This window comes from Populus nigra, chromosome 15, assembly GCF_951802175.1.
Source record: "Populus nigra chromosome 15, ddPopNigr1.1, whole genome shotgun sequence".
NCBI classification, from domain to species: Eukaryota; Viridiplantae; Streptophyta; class Magnoliopsida; order Malpighiales; family Salicaceae; genus Populus; species Populus nigra.
This window is the reverse complement of record NC_084866.1, coordinates 6,926,883-6,946,796: the sequence shown is the minus strand read 5'-3', so window position 1 is coordinate 6,946,796 and position 19,914 is coordinate 6,926,883. Positions and strand designations below refer to the sequence as shown.

General features: G+C 31.4%; 1 pseudogene; it reads left to right on the top strand.

The window, feature by feature from the left end:
- The first annotated feature begins 12,463 nt into the window (after positions 1–12,463).
- Positions 12,464–13,813, top strand: LOC133674689 (heat shock factor protein HSF30-like; annotated as a pseudogene).
- The last annotated feature ends 6,101 nt before the right edge of the window (positions 13,814–19,914 follow it).

The following is a 19,914-nucleotide window of genomic DNA, read 5'->3' as shown; positions in this document are numbered from 1 at the left end:
TGAGATACTGGGTAAAACTCAACATCATACATCTAGTGGAGGTATGTAAAACCTTAGAGAAGATCATGACCTCTAAGCCAAATTTGCATCTTTAGCTAGAAAAGTCGAGACACTAGAATTGAAAAGGAGTGGTCAATTGAAATTTGTTCAAGAAATTATATGTCAAATTTATGAAACTAATGAACACTCAACCAATGATTGTCCAACTTTGCCTTCTTTCAAGGAATGTCTCCATGAACAAGCCAATGCTTTAAACAGTTTTCAAAGGCCAAATCAGAATCCATATTCACAAACATATAATCCTGGTTAGAGAAATCACTTAAATTTCAGTTGAAAGAGTGATAACAATAATGCACAAACTTCACAGCCACCATTTAAGCACACCATAATTTTTAAAATTCTAATGGATATGCACCTCCTTGTATTCCCCCTCTTAGATGAAATCTTGAGGAAACACTGCATGTATTCAATGAAAAGCAAGAGACAATCAACACTCAAAATGCTTAAACTATGACAGATTTGAAAGATACTCTTGCAAAGTTTACATCTACTCTTAGTTTTTAGGAGAAAAGTAAGTTCCATCTCAACCTCAGCAAAATCCCAAAGGGCAATACAATTTAAGAGCGAGCAGCTCTGGAAGCCAACACATGGATCAAGTCAAATAAATCATTACTCTTCGTAGTGGTAAGGTTATTGAAAAACCTATTCTTGAACCTTATAAGAAAGATGATGAGTTACTCTTTGAGGGTAACGAAAAGGTTGAATCTGAACATTGCAAAAAAAAGATTGATTCCCCACCAGTAGTTCCATTTCCTCATATCATAACCAAACAAAGGAAAGTCAATCATAATTCTGAAATTTTTGAAACTTTCAAGCAGGTAAGAATCAATATACCTTTGTTGGATGCTATTAAACATGTACCTTCTTATGCTAAATTTTTGAAAGACCTGTGCACCGTGAAGAGAAAACTGAATGTGAAAAAGAAAGTCTTTTTAGCTGAACAAATAAGTGTCATTCTTCAAAACAATAATACTTGGAAATATAAAGACCTTGGTTATCCTACAATTTCATGCTTTATTGGGGAAAATAAAATTGAAAGAGGTTTACTTGATCTTGGAGCTAGTGTGAATTTACTTCCATATTCGGTTTTTAAAGTCTCAATCTAGGTGAGTTAAAACCAACTTTTATAACTCTTTTACTTGTTGATAGATCTATAAAAGTGCTTAGAGGAATAATTGAAGATGTGTTAGTACAAGTTGATAAATTCATTTATCCTGTGGATTTTATTGTCTTGGATACATAACCTGGTTAAACATGTAATTTAAATCTAGTTATTTTAGGACGTCCATTTCTTGCAACTTCTAATGCATTGATTAATTGTAGGAATGGACTGATGAAATTATTTTTTGGAAACATGACATTGGAGATGAATATTTTTAACATTTGCAAGCAACCTGGAGATGATAATAATTTACAGGAAGTAGACTTTATTGAAAAATTAGTTTATGATCAATTTGAAACTACTTCTAGTGAAATTGAGTTTAATGAATATGAAGATTTGCAAATGATTTATTTTCAGGAAGAATCAAAGGTAAGTAATTAGAGACCAAAAATTAAGGAATTGCCACCACGATCAATTAAGTCCATACCTTCAAGTGTTCAACCACCAAAACCTGATTTGAAGTCGTTACCATTCAATCTCAAATACTTATTTTTGGAAGAAAATGAAACTTTTTCAGTAATAATCTCTTCCAAACTAGCACATCAAGAAGGTAAGTTATTACAGACTCTGAAAATGCACAAAAATGCATTAGGATGGACCATAGCTGACATAAAAGGAATTAGTCCTTTGATTTGTACACACATGATTTATTTAGAGGAAAATACTAAACCGTCTAGAGAAATGCAACGAAGGCTTAATTCTAATATGAAAGAAGTAGTAAGGAATGAAGTCATTAAGTTTCAGATAATGGAATCATTTATTTTATTTCTGACAGCAAATGGGTAAGTCCTACCCAAGGAATCACTGTGATAACAAATGAGAAAAATGAGTCAATTCCAACTAGGACTATTACTGGTTGGCGCATGTGTATTGACTATAGAAAACATAATTCATTGACTAGAAAAGATCATTTTCCTTTACCTTTCATGGATCAAATCCTAAAAAGAGTTGCAGGTCATGAATATTATTGTTTCCTAGAAGGCTATTTAGGTTACAACCAAATTGAAATTGCATTGAGAGATCAAGAGAAGACTACTTTCACATGTTCATTTGGTACTTTTGCATATCGAAGAATGCCTTTAGGATTATGTAATGCACCAGCCACATTTTAAAGATGCATGCTTAGCATATTTAGTGATATGGTTGAATGTTTTCTTGAGATTTTTATGGATGATTTTTCTGTTTTTGGTGATTCATTTGGTGATTGTTTAACTAACTTGGAAAAGGTTTTGAACAGGTATGAAGAGAATAATTTTGTGCTGAATTAGGGAAAATGTCATTTTATGGTAACAAACAGCATTGTACTTGGTCATAGTGTTTCATCAACATGAATTGAGGTTGACAAATCTAAAATCGAGTTAATTGCCAATTTGCCAACACCAAAATCTGTTAATGATGTTAGATCATTTAGAAAATGCTGGTTTTTATAGAAGGTTCATCAAAGATTTCAGTATAATATCTAAGTCATTGTGTAACCTTCTAACAAAGGATAATGTTTTTGAATGGACTAAACATTGTGAAGAAGCCTTTGTTAAACTTAAAAACTTGATTGCTTCTGTTCCTGTCATTCACCCTTCTAATTGGTCATTACCTTTTGAAATAATGTGACGCTAGTGATTATGCCGTGGGTGCTATCTTGGGACAAAGAAAAGATAAGAAACCTTATGTGATTTACTATGCAAGTAAAACTTTAAATAGTGCTTAAATGAATTACACTACCACTGAAAAAAATTACTTGCAGTAGTATTTGCATGTGAAAAATTCAGATCTTATCTTGTTGGCTCGCCTATTGTTGTTTTTAGTGATTATGCAGCATTGAAATATCTTCTTTCTAAGCAGGATTCTAATGCTAGATTAGTGCGGTGGATTTTGGTACTTTAAGAATTTGATATCACAATGAAGGACAAGAAACCGAAAATGTTGTCGTGGATCATTTGTCTAGATTGACAATAGATTCTACATCTGATATCATACAAGTCTTTGATTACTTTCCTAATGAATCTTTACTTTTTATTTTTACAATGCCTTGGTTTGCTAATATTATCAATTTTCTTACAACACGAGATATTTGACTGTTGGGGTATAGATTTCATGGGTCCATTTCCTCCATCATTTGGTTTTGTGTACATATTAGTCACAGCGGATTATGTTTCAAAATAGATAGAGGCAATACCAAGTCGAAACAATGATCAAGTTTTTGAAAGAAAATATTTTGAGTCGGTTTGGAATCCCTTGAGCCATGTAAGTGATGGTGGAACACATATCTAAAATAAGTCATTTAAGTCTTTAATGAAGAAATATGGAATTACACACAAAGTTGTCACCCCTTATCACTCTTAGACAAGTTGACAAGTATAACTTGCTAATAGGGAGATCAAACAAATATTGGAAAAAACAGTGCACCCTAATCAGAAGGACTGGTCTTTAAGACTTAATGATACACTTTGGGCTTATCGAACTACTTTTAAAACATCATTAGGTATATCACCTTATAGGTTGGTTTATGGAAACTCTTGTCACTTGCCTGTGGAACTTGAACATAAAGCTTATTGGCTATCAAAACTTTTGATTCAAACCTTGATGATGCTAGCCAGCTATGTAAGTTTCAAATAAATGAGCTTGAGGAAATAAGAAATGATGCATATGAGAATTCAAAAAATCATAAAGCAAGAATCAAAGAGTTTCATGACAAGAATCTTGAGAAAAACATTTGATGTTGGTAAAAAAGTTTTGCTTTATAATTCTCGACTCCATTTATTTCCTAGAAAGTTAAGATCAAGATGAAGTGGTCCATTTATTGTGAAACATGTGTATCCTTATGGGCTCTTTGATATTGAGAATCCAGAGAATGACAATGTTTTTAAGGTAAATGGACATCGTTTGAAACTTTACTTTGATAATTTTCCTAGTGAAAATGAATCCATTGGCTTGAATGATCTTGTATATAAAGATTTATTATTTTGTTTTTCTCACATTGTTTTTGTGTTTTTTTTGTGACTTTTGTTTTGCTAGTCTTTCTCCAACCCCAGTTAAATAGCGGATAACGGTACTTCGTGACTCTTAAGTCGGTTTTTTCAGTTTCCTATAATAACCGATATCTATGTATATATTTGTTCAATTCCTTGTTCCTTCTCTTTTCTTTGCATCTCTTTTCCACTTCTCATCTAAAAAATGGAAACCACTATTGAAAAATTGAAGTATTTTCTTGTTTTGCCTCAAAATACGATTACAAAAATTTATCGTGCTAGGTGTGAAAGATTGAGGTTGTTAATGAACCATGGAATTCCTGAAGATATTCGCTGGATGATTGAAGTAAATGTCCAATTATTAGGTGAGTCTTCCAATTCCTTGATTTCATACATGCTTGGGACAGGTAAAAGCACTTTTGCAAAGAAACGTTGTGCAAAACGACTGAAAGTCTGTCCTCGATGTTCCAGATGGACTTGTAATGCACAATGTCGTTCTTTAGGAATGGTATCTATAAACCGTGAAGATAAAATACAATTCATTAAGGATGACCTAAGTAAGGAGTCTTTAGATAATCTTTTATTAACTCTTGAGACGCATCCTAGTGGATATGTGCATCGTGCAATTCATGATTTATGGCCCTATTTTTATAAAAAAAACATGATCGACTTAGTCTTGAGAATCTGGCTAAAAAAAACCATGTTTGATAGTTTTTAAGAAAACTGGATGGGAAGCTTATCCTTGACCCATAGAAGGCATTTAAACCGTTTTTGGATGTAAAACCAAGAGAAGATATGAGCCACAATCACAACTACTTGTACATACACATGTTTTGAAAAAAAAAAGAGTGAAACTCCAGCTGGCCTATATATATGTGGTATGATTGCATTTTCAAATTCTCATCTATAAAATCTTCTCTTCCTTCCCTTTATTTCTACTCAACCCATACTTTTAACAGATATAGAAGCGTGTAGAAATGACAGGTTCCTCAAGTCATCAAATAAAAAATATTTGTGTTTTTGGTAGATCTAGCCCTAGGAAAGAAAAAGAGTTTTTAGAATCTGCGAATCATCTTTGTCGGGTACTAGCTGAGAGTAAAATTCATTTACTATATGGGGGAGACAGTCTTGGGTTAATGGGGAGTGTGTCAACAGCTGCATTTTTAGGAGGCAGTCAAGTTTTGGGTATCATTCCCAAAGCTTTAGCCAAAGTGGATATCATCAAAAAAACAGTTGGAGAGGAACTACAGGTTTCCACAATGTCTAAACGAATGAATGCAATGTTTGATCATGCTGACACCTTCATTGCCTTATCAGGTAGTCTGGGCACATTAGAAGAGATATTTCATATTTTCTCTTGAGCCCAATCGAACATTCAGAAGAAACCTAAAGGTTTGCTTAATGTTAATGGTTTTTATGATAATTTATTGTCTTTTCTTGATCATGCTATGGAATAGAATTTTCTAACATCTTCGGCACGAAAAATCATAATCTCTGCTGTTACTGCTGAACAATTGATTGATCAATTGCAATCTTTCATCCCTATAATTGATTCCTTCATTAGTCGAATAGACTGGTCAAACAAGGAAAGCTGTAAAAAGCTTAGATTGGATTTGAGCCTTAGTTTGTAAAAACTTGTGTCTTTTGGTTTTATTTATAGCATAATATCTTTCTGTTTTGTTATCTCTTATATTTGTTTAAGTGTGTTTTAGGCATGTCAGTAGTCGCTGCTTCAGGTGATGTCTTCTATACTCTACCTTAGAACATTGAGGACAATGTCTCATTTTAGTGGGGGGAAAAGGGTAGTAGTCGTAAGTTAAAAAAAAACTAACTTTTTGTTGTTATTAAAACCATTTGACAAAATTGTTATTGTTAAGATGACAAAGTAATGATGAATTTTATTGACTCTTGAGACGCATCTTAGTAATCATTCAAGAACAAGGTTCTATCACACACTTCTTATGAAATATTTAGATTTACAAACTTTCGTATTATTATCACTTGATTCTGCTCATATACTTATTTAACAAGCATTTATAAATCATCATTTTCACACACACATTTTAACATATACTTGTGTGTTGCAAATTGGATCATTACATTAATTATGTTCTTTTGTTAAAGGTAACACTAAGGGAAAAGGATAAGATATAATTTGTAAAAAAAAAATTCTAATAAATATAATATTGATGATAATAAGAACGTAGATAAGTTTGGTTTCATAGCCTCCCTAACCTAAGCAATTAAGTTGGAAGGGGTGTTTTAACACCTAATACCCTAAAGTCAACTGACATCGGAGTTATTGGCCCATTGCTTGTTACATGAGTTGAGGAGAAAAGCTTATAAGAATCAAACATTACACTATCTACGTATCAGTATCTACAACCCGAGTTACTAAGCTCGTAGGGGTGTCTCAACACCTAATGCCCTAAGACCAACTGGTTTGGGAGTCATTAACCTAAATCTCATTACATGGGTTAAGGATGCATTGTGTTTTAAGTTATATGTATAGTCATCAGCCTAAAGCTCGTTACATGGGTTAAAGATGCATTGTGTTTTAAGTTATATGTATATATATTAAAAAAAAACAAAAAAAAAGATAATAATCTCAACCCAAGGAAGTTAACCTTAGAAAAACATTAGAACAAAATTGTGTTTTCATCCAAGCAAAGCCCCATAACTATGTGTTGATATATTGAGCATAAAAGAAAGGTTTATTAATATCTTGGTAAAGAGGTGTGAAGCAGACATATCAATCTAATGAGAGTTTGTTTATTTGAATAAATCAGTGGAAGTTAAATGATGAATGCCTTATTTTTGGATTTTGTAAATTGTTTTTCTACTTTAACGCTTTAATTACTAGGAACCAGTAATAAGTTGGTTGGGGAGGTGTGATTAGTACTTATAAGAGTATTTCTATCAAGGTTTTATATTATCATATTGCACTGAAAGTATAATTAAATTCCCTAAATTGAGTATGTTTTATAATAGCAAGTTCGATAACATAAGATATCTTTAATTTATGGTAAATGCTTATTTTGAATGTAGGCATATCTCACAATTTAAAGGATTGATTGATGTGTTTAACTATTGAAAGTGAAAAGACAAAGAGAGGGTTAACCTTAAAGAAGAGACGCCGGTTCAATTCAAACTACAACACCCTTCGATAATTAGATCATAACTAGAGCTGTAGACCTTGGATTTAGGTTTGGTTTATATGGATTAAAAGCTAAGTCATAGGCTTAAAACTTTCATGAAGAGTCTAAGATTCAGAACGATCGTTTTCAAGTTCAAATTGTAGCAACAAAAGACAAGTCGGAATCTGTCCTGCAGCCCAGACACTGTTCAATGTTCAACCCATATCTCAAGTTTTAGAAGTCCAAATGAGCTCATTCTTGATTTGTTGGAAAGTGGAGACAAATGCCCAGAACTTTCATGCAGATTATCTATTCAAATTATGATGTTAGCAATGATGTTTTGTTCAGACACGAAGATAATGGTTGTAACCAAGTCAAGAGTTGGCCACCCACTCAATAATTAGTCATCAAATCAATAGTTTTGAATTTTAGTCTATAAAAAGAGGCATTTGCCATACATTTAGACATCTTGGTTTTCAGATTAAGATCTTGCTCTTGCTCTCTTTCTTTGTCTTTTGTAATGTTCAAGTTTTATTTCATGTTATGTTAATCTCTTGTTTATGCTTTTCATTTCCTTTTCTTTAATTAGTTAATGTATATCATTATTATGTTTTTATTTTGTTTATTTATGTTTCTCATCTTCATTATGTTTAGCTAAGTTTATTTTGTCAAGGTGAAAATGGTACATTAATGGTGTAAGAATAAGTATAGTATAAACTCAACATGGACTTAATGTCTGATACTAATATGTTTTGTATTTGTTATCTTACTTACTCTTAATACCTTGCTTGTTAAATGATTAATCTAGATTTGTGTTGTACAACAAATACTTGGCACTTTCATAGCCAACTGTATGGTATAACCGATACTTATGCTATGAAAGAAACTTGATTTATTGTTAACATAAGTTATCACCATGAATACATGACAACATTTACAAGTATTGGCATCACTTAAATAAATAATTTATATGATCATGTTAATAATTTAAAATCCGATTGGAACCTTCTTTGTGTGTGGTTTCCAGTTGGGTAATAAAAAGAGTTTATATTATACTTATTTGAAATACCATTAGTGGATCCTATAACCTTGACAATAGTTTTATCCTTGTTTGATCCTTACATCAATATCACATCTCAAAAGTTCTTTTTAACTCCTTTTCATTTATTATTTGTAATTTTATATAGTTGACCTCCCTGTGATTCGACCTCGGTCTTGTCAGATTATTTATTACTTCGACACTCCTGCACTTGGGATAAAACATCAATCTTTTGATTATTCCACCACTACAGACAGAATCATCGACGAACTAAATTACTCAGAGAGTTCCAGAGAGTAAAAAAAAAATTACTTGACCTTGACATCGACAGGTTTAATCTGAGGTAATATGAAATAAATCACCAATAGAATTACAAACGGTATTCTCTATCAGTGATATGCCATACTAATCGATGAAATTATCGACATAATACTAGTAAATTGTTTGGTTTGACACACTTTTTTCATCTATAATTCTATCGGTGATGATATTGCTGACGAAATGACCAATAAGTTTTTTAATGAATAAATCATATATGATTCTATCAGTAAATATTTTTTCCTACAAAATCAATATCTAAATATTGATGGATTCGTGGATTATATTCAACATTATGGTAGTGATGTACCAAGGTAAGCAAATGAAACAAACTAACCCGTATGAAAATGAGGATTGGTTTGTACCACCTTCTTTAGGGAGGAAGCGCACATCCTCTCACATGGAGAGGAGAGACATATTTTCAGAAGGGGGAGGAGGTGCACTGCACCCATCTCTAGGAGAAAGTTCTTGTGCACAAACTCTCAGGGGTAGCTTAATTGGTTAGACTTTGGGTTTGCTTCCAAATGTTACGAGTTCGAGTCCCCTCAAGGCCACTAGAAGCTTACATGGTTGTTAACTTTAGGGCTCGTGAGATTAGTCAAGGTACACACAAGCTAGCTCGGACACCCATGTTAATAAAAAAAATAATTCTTTTGCACAGTTTCCTTCTTTATCATAAAGATTAAAATGGTTTCTTCGTAAGACATTTCTACAAGTTGTATATTATAATATTATATATTTAATATTAGTAAATTTAAATTACATATAAAAATTACATTTTACTATATAATATATGTATTTGCGAGTGAGCGCACACGTTGATGGTAAGTTTCTTCCTCCTTGCGGTTAAAAACAAAAACCTCTGCTTAAGATAGTTATTGAAACAACGATTGCAAAAATTGAAGAAAGAATTAATGGGCTTGTCGGTCTTTGTTCAATCTTTCCTTCGTTCTCAATTTACAGTGGACTGCACGCACCTAAGGAGGCTGAGGGTCTGTTTCCAAGATGAGTAATTCTTTCTCTTAATGGTATTGCAAATAAGAGTACGGATCAGGAGTGATCGTTTTGTGGATTGGAAGATTTCTATTCATAGCGGTTAGAGCCTGCTCAAGTCTCCGGAATCCTGGTTCCTGGCTTATAATCATATATTTACATAACTGGTTGCTGACCACGAAACGCATCGGCCATTAAAAGTCCTCTTGGAAGAGTAGGTGTTTGAAATATTTTAAATATATTTTTAAAAAATATTTTTTATTTTTTTAAATTTATTTTTGATATTATTACATCAAAATAATCTGAAAATACTAAAATACTTAATTTAAAAAAAATTAATTTCCCAAAAATATTTTTAAAATAAAAAACAAAGGATTCGTATTAGTGATTGTTGAGCACCTTCTTTCTTAATAGGAATCCAAAATAATGTCTTCTTGCTATCATTTAGTAAGTTTTTATAGCGTATTTAATAATATGATAGTTGTTATTTTTTAAAATACTTTTTAATTAAAAATATATTAAAATAATATTTTTTTATTTTAAAAAAGTTATTTTAATATTATCACATCAAAATAATATAAAAACATTATAAAATTATTAATTTGAAATGAAAAAAAACTTTTTTATAAAAGATTTTTTAAAATGTAAAGATAAACTAACTCTAAATCAAGAAAAGTTAGTTATGATGTGAAATCTCTTCGTCCTTACATCATAGGGCTTGTTGCATCTTGAAATCGTAATTGTCATGATTCCTCTGCATCACAAGTAACTCCTTGCAGTCTTCAGAGGGCTTTGAAGTTCAAAATATTCTCTATGGGGTCTCCTTTCATTGAGGAACACGGAAAAGGAAGTTTGGTTGAGCGAAGAAGTCAATGAGCGAAGTTACTTCTCTAATAGTCCCGTTAAATTGTGTAGGGCGAAGGCCCTTTGAAAAAATCTATTTTGGTTTATTTTGTCATGTTAATGCTTCTTCTTCTTTTTTTTTTTTATAATTTCCTATGATGTAAACCGCATGTCTCTTTTACTGTATATCATTTTACTATTCCTCCTCTCATGGTAATAGTGAAATTTTAAAATAATTTCAATTTTAAAATAATTTCAATTTGATTCTCAAACTTTATTTTAGCATAATTGAACCCAAATTAGAGCCCAACTAAATGTTTTTTTGTGGCTGAGAGTTGACCTATAATATAAACCGCGTGCCTCTTTCACTATATATTATTTTATTGTTCTTCCTCTCACGTTTCATATTGAATTATAATAGTGAGATTTTAAAACAATTTCAATTTGATTCTCAAACTTTATTTTAGCATAATTGAACCCAAATTAGAGCCCAACTAAATGTTTTTTTGTGGCTGAGAGTTTACCTATAATATAAACCGCGTGCCTCTTTCACTATATACCATTTTATTGTTCCTCCTCTCATGTTTCACAGTGGATTATAATAGTCAGATTTTAAAACAATTTTAATTTGTTTCTCGAACTTTGTTTTAATGCAATTGAGTCCAAATTAAAGCCTGATTAAATGTTTTTTGTTGCTGAATGTTGAATTGAAAGCCAGGTGATTGAAATGAAAAACAAGGGTGATATGGGTGGCGCATTCAAATTTATTTGTGAAGTACATTTTTGTCCATATATTTTTTTTCTATAAGGTAACCGGTTCTTTGAATTTTTAACAATTTTATTTTGATACTAAACTTTATTTTCATCATTTTTCAATCCTTGATGGGTGAGAGAAGAGAGAGAGGATTGTCAAAATATAGTCTAGAGAGAGAAAAATATCATTTCTTCAATTCCAACAACCAAAACGTTTGATTTTTGTTCCAAATGGTTCTATATGATGAGGGAAGTTTGACTTGAATGTTTTTTTTACCTTTAAAGTGCCTAAAAAGATAAGATCTGAGATCGAGAAGAAATTGGTTTTCCGTATTGATTTTGGGTTTTTCACCAATTTTTTTTGCGTTTTTGGAGGTTAAAGATTGGTTTAAAAAGGTTATTATGGTCATTTCTAGGTGTTTTGGATTAAAATAAGTTTCTAGAAGAAAAAAAATCAGGTATCCTAATTTTTCGGGGTACACAACATGTTGTCCGCTCCATTAATAAAGGCCTGCTTGACTAGGCCTGGAATTAGGCATGGCCAAGCTCTATGCTTGGCCCGATGTTAATCTTTTCTCTGTTTTTTTTAAATGATAATGCATTATTTGATAAGTTATCTTTTTAAAATAAATTTTGGATTTATATTTTAATTAGATTGTGATGATTTTTGCAAGGTTACAATTTTTATAAATAGGTTGAATAAATCTATTAACATGAAAAAAGATCATTGGATTTCTAAAGGGCATATTTTTTATATGGCATGCATATGGAATAGAATACATTATATAGGAAAACGAAAGGTAATGAACACATAGCATAATTGTTGCCTTGCATGCATGGGGGAGAATTGATGGTTTTTTTATTAGCTCAACTCAATTTTATACGCGTGAGCCTAATATTTTTTTTTTATTGGTTATCAACTCTTATCAAATTTCACTTTATAAATACTAGATGAAGTTTTTAATTTTTTAATGGGAGATTGGAAGCCTATTAATATATATATTTTATGTTTATAAAAAGAAAATTATATTGTTTTAATATAGAATAAAAAAAATTTATATTTTAAATACTTCAATTAAAAAGAGAAAATAATATTTTTTTAATGTAAAATAATAAATTTTTTAAAATAATCTTTTAAAGTTAATTATTTACAACATGAATAACCACGTACATCTATCCTGTTTTTCAAGATATGCCGAATTCCTTCTTGTTGCCTTGTGATGCAGGGAGAAGACATCTCCCACAGACTACACAACTAGGTGGAGGAGCTTGCGTTGAGTTGGGACGATATGAATTTGAAGGAGAGCTCGAACGATTAAAAAGAGATCGAAAAGTGTAATGCTTAGGCACCAACAACAGCAGTCGAGGGAATATATTGCTGCAATGGAGAGTAGGTTACAATGCACAGAGAGGAAACAACAGCAGATGATGACATTCCTTGCTAAAGCTCTTTAACAACCCATCCGTTATCCAGCGCATAGGAGAGAAGTAAGAGGTGTTGAAATTGGGCGTAAAAGGAGACTCGCTACAAGCCCAAGTGTTGAAAATTTGCAAGAACAAGTTGCACCTGTTGCGGCAGGTGGCAGCCAATTACACGAATGGATAACAAGATGGAGACACTTTTCTCAGCTGCCTCGGACTATGAATCAAGCATAGCAAGGTCCCGATAGCAAGTTCTATGCACGCAACAAGTACTGGTGGCAACTTGGATGCTGTTAATCAGACAATTTGGGAGGAGTTACTTACTGATGATTTAGTTTCTGGGAATCCTAATGAAGAAGCAGTTGTCTGTGATGAACCAGAAGTTGGTGTGGAATTGAGGATTTGGTTGCGAAACCTGTGGATTGGAATGGTGATTTTCAGGACCTTGTGGATCAAATCGGTTGTTATCAGGTCAAACCCATGATTTATGGCATAAGCTGTTATCAAATGATTTTTGGGAGTTTGTAAGGTTTTGAGTTGGTCTCTGCAACTCCATTCCTGTTTCAGCAATGGTATACCTATGAAACCTGGTTCGGCAGTTCTATTTTATGAAGATTTCTTTGTTGCTTGTTTGTGACTTGAGTACCGGATTGTTTGTCATGCAGGAGGGAGTGGTGAAAGTTGCAACGGGGCCAACAAATGTTCTTGTTCTTCTGTATCCTTGTTCAATTATAATGAAGTTCCTCTATATTTCTTGATTTGCTTAATTAGTTTCAGCCCTTGAGTTTCCATTGATTCTTCTCTGCTGGATTTTTGTAGGCAGGTTCGTCAACAAAGATTTTTTCGGAGGGGTGTCCGTCCTTGACTCATCTGACGAGTCCTAGACCATGCTGCTCTGTGCTTTCGTTTTCTCAACTTCTATTGCTGGCAGTTTCCTTGTGTGCATCCCACTGTTATATACAATTATATAATATACTTCTGCTGCGTATATGATGTGTATGAGACATATGCTTTCGTTTTAGATATTAACTATATGTGTTATCAGCTGTTTAAAATTTCAATTGTGAGATTTCTCTGGATTGGGCATGCCCCCAAATATGGTCGTGGCCAGCTTCTCTGACTGCAAAGTCTCGTTGCCCCTGTGAATCTGATTCCGAGATTGATTGAGAAGATGGAGGGTGGAATGGAGATCATAGATGTTGTGCTATGCTGAAGCACTTATTAGGGCTCCAATGGTTTTGATAATGGATGCAAGTTTGTGATTTGAAAGCTATTGATATCTAGTTGCTGTTTGTAGTGGCGGCTGTTGTTTGTGCAACGCTATAAGGTTTTGTGTGGCAGGGTTGCTCAATTTGCGTATGATATTTCTGAAGTTGGAATGAAGTTTCACTTAATTACACGTTTGAACTTGGCAAGTGGTTGTACATAAAAAATATCATTAAGTTTTTTATTTGACATATATATTTATTGTTTTTATTTGGATTTTTTTATAATAATTGATATGTTTTTTATTAATGAAGTTTCTTTTAATGTTTCGATAGGTTTTTAAAGTTTAAATGAATTATTTCAGAAAATTTAACGTCAGAATTCAAAACAAAGAATTGAAGAGAAATTTAGTTGAAGATTGAAATAAATCTTGGTTCAAATAAGTGCTTCAAATTTGTCCCAAAAATCAATTCTATTCCAATCCCAGAAAAGATTATCATATGTTTCAAGCCCAAACTTGCCTTATGTTGTGTGCAAACTTCAATCATCAAACACTCAAGGTTTCAATGTCAATCTTAGCCTAAATAATAGGCACATTTTTATCCTTATATGATGCTTAAATTCAGCCCCAAATCAGCCCAAGCACAATCCATGATCTTACATGTCCACACAACAAATAACATTTGATTTATTTTGGGTAATCCATTGATCCAAGAGGGCAAGCACATGGATGGAAAGCTGGAGGGGACATTGTTATATTATTTTGGGTCAGAAAGAAGAAAGAGACAGCTCATAAAAGAGGAAGAAAAACGTACACCAAAGTGTTCTCCAAGCTGGCCTAATTTGATTTTCCAAAACACCTTTCAGTGTTGTGCCCATAACTTTTGACTCAGATGTCCAAATTCTATGTTCCTTACTGATCTAGAAAGCTAACAGACTGGCCTATAAATATGTCTCTAATAGCCATCTCCATAAGAGGCTTCTAAGAGGGCCTAATTGCTGTCCAAAGTTAGCATTATATTTGTGTTAGAATTTTTTCCGAAATTATGTTGTGTTCTTTGTAGATTTCAGTTCTTTAGTTTGTAAGACTTATTATTTTAGTTTGATTCAAGTTATTTCATATTTATTAAAGTGTTCTTATATATAATCATGGTTGGCTAATCTTTTTCTTGGATCCAAATCAAGGATGATGGTGATTGAGGTGAGTTCTCTAAGATATAAATGAATCTTAATGTTTATCTTCTCATTTTCTTCGTGAATGTTTTACTATTGCAAAGAAATTTTAGAAATCATTTAGATAATGTTATAAGAAATTTTAGAAACCATTTAGGTAATGTTATAATCTTGAATTTTTATGCGCAAACCTTAGTTTTGGTATAGAGATTGCATGATTCAATATCTTACTTAATATGAAAGTACTCGTTCATTCTTAAACAATAATCAATCTTCATCTTTTTAAACTTCACTATAATATCTTCCGATTTAATATCACTATCGTTGATATTAGGTTGAGTTATCTTATATATATTGAAGGATTCACCAATACATCACCATTAAAATTGATTTGGAACCAAAACTTACTTTTTCTTGTCATTTAAAATCTATTTACACGTTTTCATCTTTGAAAACAAATCCATTAATTATTTTCAACCAATTTATTGTTAATTTAATTTCTCTTGAGTTTTTTTTTTTTGTTACCTAGCTTAATTTCCAAATCTAGCTCTATGTGGATATGACCTCGATCTTACCGAGTTAATTGTTACATCGCACACTCATGCACTTGCAAGTTAAAACAAGTCAATCATAAAAAGAGGGCAAGCACATGGATAGAAAGCTGGAGGGGGCATTGTTACATTATTTTGGGTCAGAAAGAAGAAAGAGACAGCTCATAAAGGAGGAAAAAAAACGTGCACCAAAGTGTTCTCCAAGCTGGCCTGATTTGATTTTTCAGAACACCTTTCGGTATTGTACCCATAACGTTTTGACTCAGATCAAAAGTCTGTTAGCTTTCCAGATCAGTAAAAAACAGAGAATTTGAACATCTGAGTCAAAAGTTATGGGCACAACACCTAAAGGTGTTCTGAAAAATCAAATCAGGCCACCTTGGAGAACACTTTGGTGCACCTTTTTCTTCCTCTTTTATGAGCCATCTTTTCTTCTTTTTGACTCAAAATAATGTAACAATGTCCCCTCCAGCTTTCAATCCATGTACTTGCCCTCTTGGATGAATGGATTACCCAAAATAAATCAAATGTTATTTGTTGTATGGACATGTAAAATCATGGATTGTGCTTGGGCTGATTTGGAGGTTGATTTGGGACTGAATTTAAGCATCATATAATGATACAAATGTACCTATTATTTGGGCTAAGATTGATATTGAAACCTTGAGTGTTTGATGGTTGAAGTTTGCACACAACATAAGGCAAGTTTGAGCTTGAAATAGATCATATAATAATCTTTTCTAGAATTGGAATAGAATTGATTTTTGATGCAAATTTGAAATAAAAAGAATAATAATAACCATAATTAGGCTCGACTCATCACACTTGAAGGACCTATCATGCAAACATTGGTATCTTCAACTTAGTGTATACACAATAGTGAATAAAGAAAAATAAACACACTCACATTCTCTAAATTAAATATCCATACAAAATTTCAAATTCAATAGTATTTATCATGCAATCAACATAATTGATTCACGTGAAAACTTAACTTGTAATCTTCCCTTCCCATAACTACAAACAAGGTAGCAAACTATATATATATATATATATATCCTTTTTGGAGATATTATTTATTCTATCTTTAAGTAGTCACTTTCTTTTTGACGCGAACACAAATATTTGTGATGAATGCACCCAGTTTCTTATAAAGTCACAAACTTAAAGTGCTTTTGCATACTCATATTTCAAGCTCCCGTTTGACGTAAAGATAAACTTTTGTAATGAATACCCCTAGTTACCGAGCAACTCAAAACATTGATGTAGAAAGAACTTTATACACATTTATTTATTTAATTGTCTAATAATTATTATTCTATTTACTTAAACCATGTTTAGGACTAGATCAAAAGGGATGATCACAAGTAAAGCATCACACTCGTCTTTTATGCATAATAACACAACTCACACAACTTTTACAAGGAAAGATGTACTTCAATAATCTTAAAGAAAAAAAGTATGCTATATCTTGCTTTATAAGATATTATCTATCCCAAATTAAATCATGCAATGTTCAACACAATAATGAATCCAAAAATGTAATGTTGATCCTAAACAAGTCTCACTCACATACGAAAGCAAGTTTTTTTTAAAAAAAAAAAACATCAATATGCATATGTCAAGCATGAAGGTTGAAATTTTTATAAAATAGCCTAACATTGGCCAAATCATATCGAAAATACATTTTTTTGGAAATTTTTATATATTAGAAATTTGTTTTGAAAATATGATCAAAATAGAGGTTAAAATCGATTGATGATAGTTGCTACCTCTTTACATTACTTACGGTACAAAGACAAGAAAAAATTTATTTTTCTTTGACTTTGTATAATAAGTTTGTAAACAAAATAAAAGAATTAATGCTTAAACAAAAATGCAATTTAAAAGAAATTTGCAATCAGATTGGCGGGCTTTACTTGAAATCATTTGAAAGAAAATTTGTCATTGAATTGATGAGCTTCATTTTGAAATAAAAATGTCTTTTGAAAGAAAATTTCCCATTGGATTTGGTTTGAAATATAAAAAAACCACTACAAAAAGAAAATTTTTCATCGAATTGATGGACTTTGTCTAAAATAAAAGTGTCATTTGATTAATGAGTTTCATTTTAAAATAAAAATGTTATTAGATTAATAGGCTTTGATTGAATGAAAAATTGTCATTAGATTGATGAGTTTTGTCTGAAATAAAAGTGTCATTAGATTTATTAGCTTCTCTTTGAAATAAGAATGTCAATGGATCAATGAGTTTTGATTGAAAGAATAGTGCAATTGGATTATTGAGTTTCATTTTGAAATAAAAATGTCATAGGATTAATAGGGTTTGTTTGAGAGAAAAGTTTTACCACGTCAATGGGCTTCACTTGGAAATATATATATATATATATATATATATATATATATATATATATATAAAAAGGAGATTTGAAAGAAAATTTGTCATTTGGTGTGTTTTATTTGAAATAAAATTTTCATTGAATTAATGGGTTTTGCTTTGAAATAAATAAAAAAATCATTATTGTAGAGCTTGGTTTGACTTACATGGCCACATGATTTGGTGAAAATGTCCAAATTGCATAGCTTAACTTGCTCTTGTGATTTTCCTCTTGTTTTTTTTTTCTTTTTAATATCAATCTTGTACTAACAAGCTATTCTGATCTTATGTAAAAAAAAAAATTCTTGAAACTAATGGGAAAACACAAATTGTAGAAAGCTCAATATTTCCTCTAGTTTTGTCTTCTCATTTTACCCACTTTTGATTATTAGATGGACATGTTCCATCCATCATCTTAGCCCATATTGGTATCATCATCTCCAAGTTTAATCTAGGGTACTTGTTCTTTATTGCTTATTTTTCATCACCATCATGATAAAGTTGTTTCCTTTACCACTTAAAGTTTATGATGAAGTTCTTCATGTCGTTATTTGACTATTGTCATTGCAACATGTTTCTTCAAATAGAATTGCCCCCGACTAATCTAGATCTTATCATCTTTCCAACGATTGCCAAAAGCATGTATGTACCATCATAATCATCATAAAACTTTGCAAACCCAGTCAATGAGAATTCTTCTTTTTTTCTTTCAAGAAATCATCTTTTATGTTTCAGGAGTAGGCCATAAACTTTAATGATTACATTCATATTTATGTCTTAAGATTGAAATGAAAGCATTGAGTTATAAATTTGAAAATATTTAATCAAATGGACATTTATTTCTTTGTTTGTAAACCCTAAACATGTCATTCAAATACTATGAGACAATTTTATATTTTTTTGCTAGGTATATAAAGAAATGGGTGTTGGTTGAGATTATGAAAAAAATGGTTATCCAAAAAATTTGGCTATGTTTTGAAATATGAATAGCTCAAATTGATTCTTTAGTAATAAATTAAGGGTTATTTTATAAAAAAGAGTTGGTTTTAAAGAGATTTTTTTTTCTTATCAAAAGGTATTTTGCTTCACGTTGTATTGATCTTGCCTATTTATTGGTGAAAACTAATGATTTAATTTCATAAGAATGATATGCAACACATAAACAATTCATGATTTTGCTTAATTCATGATTTTGCTTGAAAAACATTTTTCTTCTTTTTGGAGGCTAAAACTTATCAACAAAATCAAATTATTATTTTTTTTTATCATAAAGGGCTTTTATAAGCATGTAATGTAGGTTGAGACTTGTGTTTGTAAAAGAATAAGATATCTATAAGGCTCAAAAGGTGTTTAAGAGTTCAAAGATATAAGATCACTAATTATATATGGAGATCTTATAAGTTTGTCACATTGATTTGGTCATATTAATGATTAATCTCATTACGATCTTAATTTTTCAAATTATACCTTGTGTTTTATTATTGATGTTGTCTTTAATTTTCCAAAGTTATTTGAAAGCTAGACCTGGTTGGAGTCACCTTTAAGTTAATACCAAAATATTTCAAAAAGATGTTAGCCAAATATTATCACTTCTTTATTTTAGAGTCATCTAACTCTATAGACCAACTAAGAGCAAGTCTAATCAAACTTACACCAGAATAATTGATCAAAAGTTTCTCATTATGAATAACTTCAACCATTTTACTGTAATTTAAGATGGGTATCTGGACATTACTCTTATATACTTGACAAGCTCGAGAACTTAATTTTTTTTTTTAAAAAAAAAACAACATTTGGCACATGGCTTAATTTTCATTAATTTAGTGTCATTCAACCTTATAGACCAGTTAAGAGCAGGTCCAACTAGACTTGCATATAAATAATTGATCAAAAGTTTCTCATCATTAATAAATTC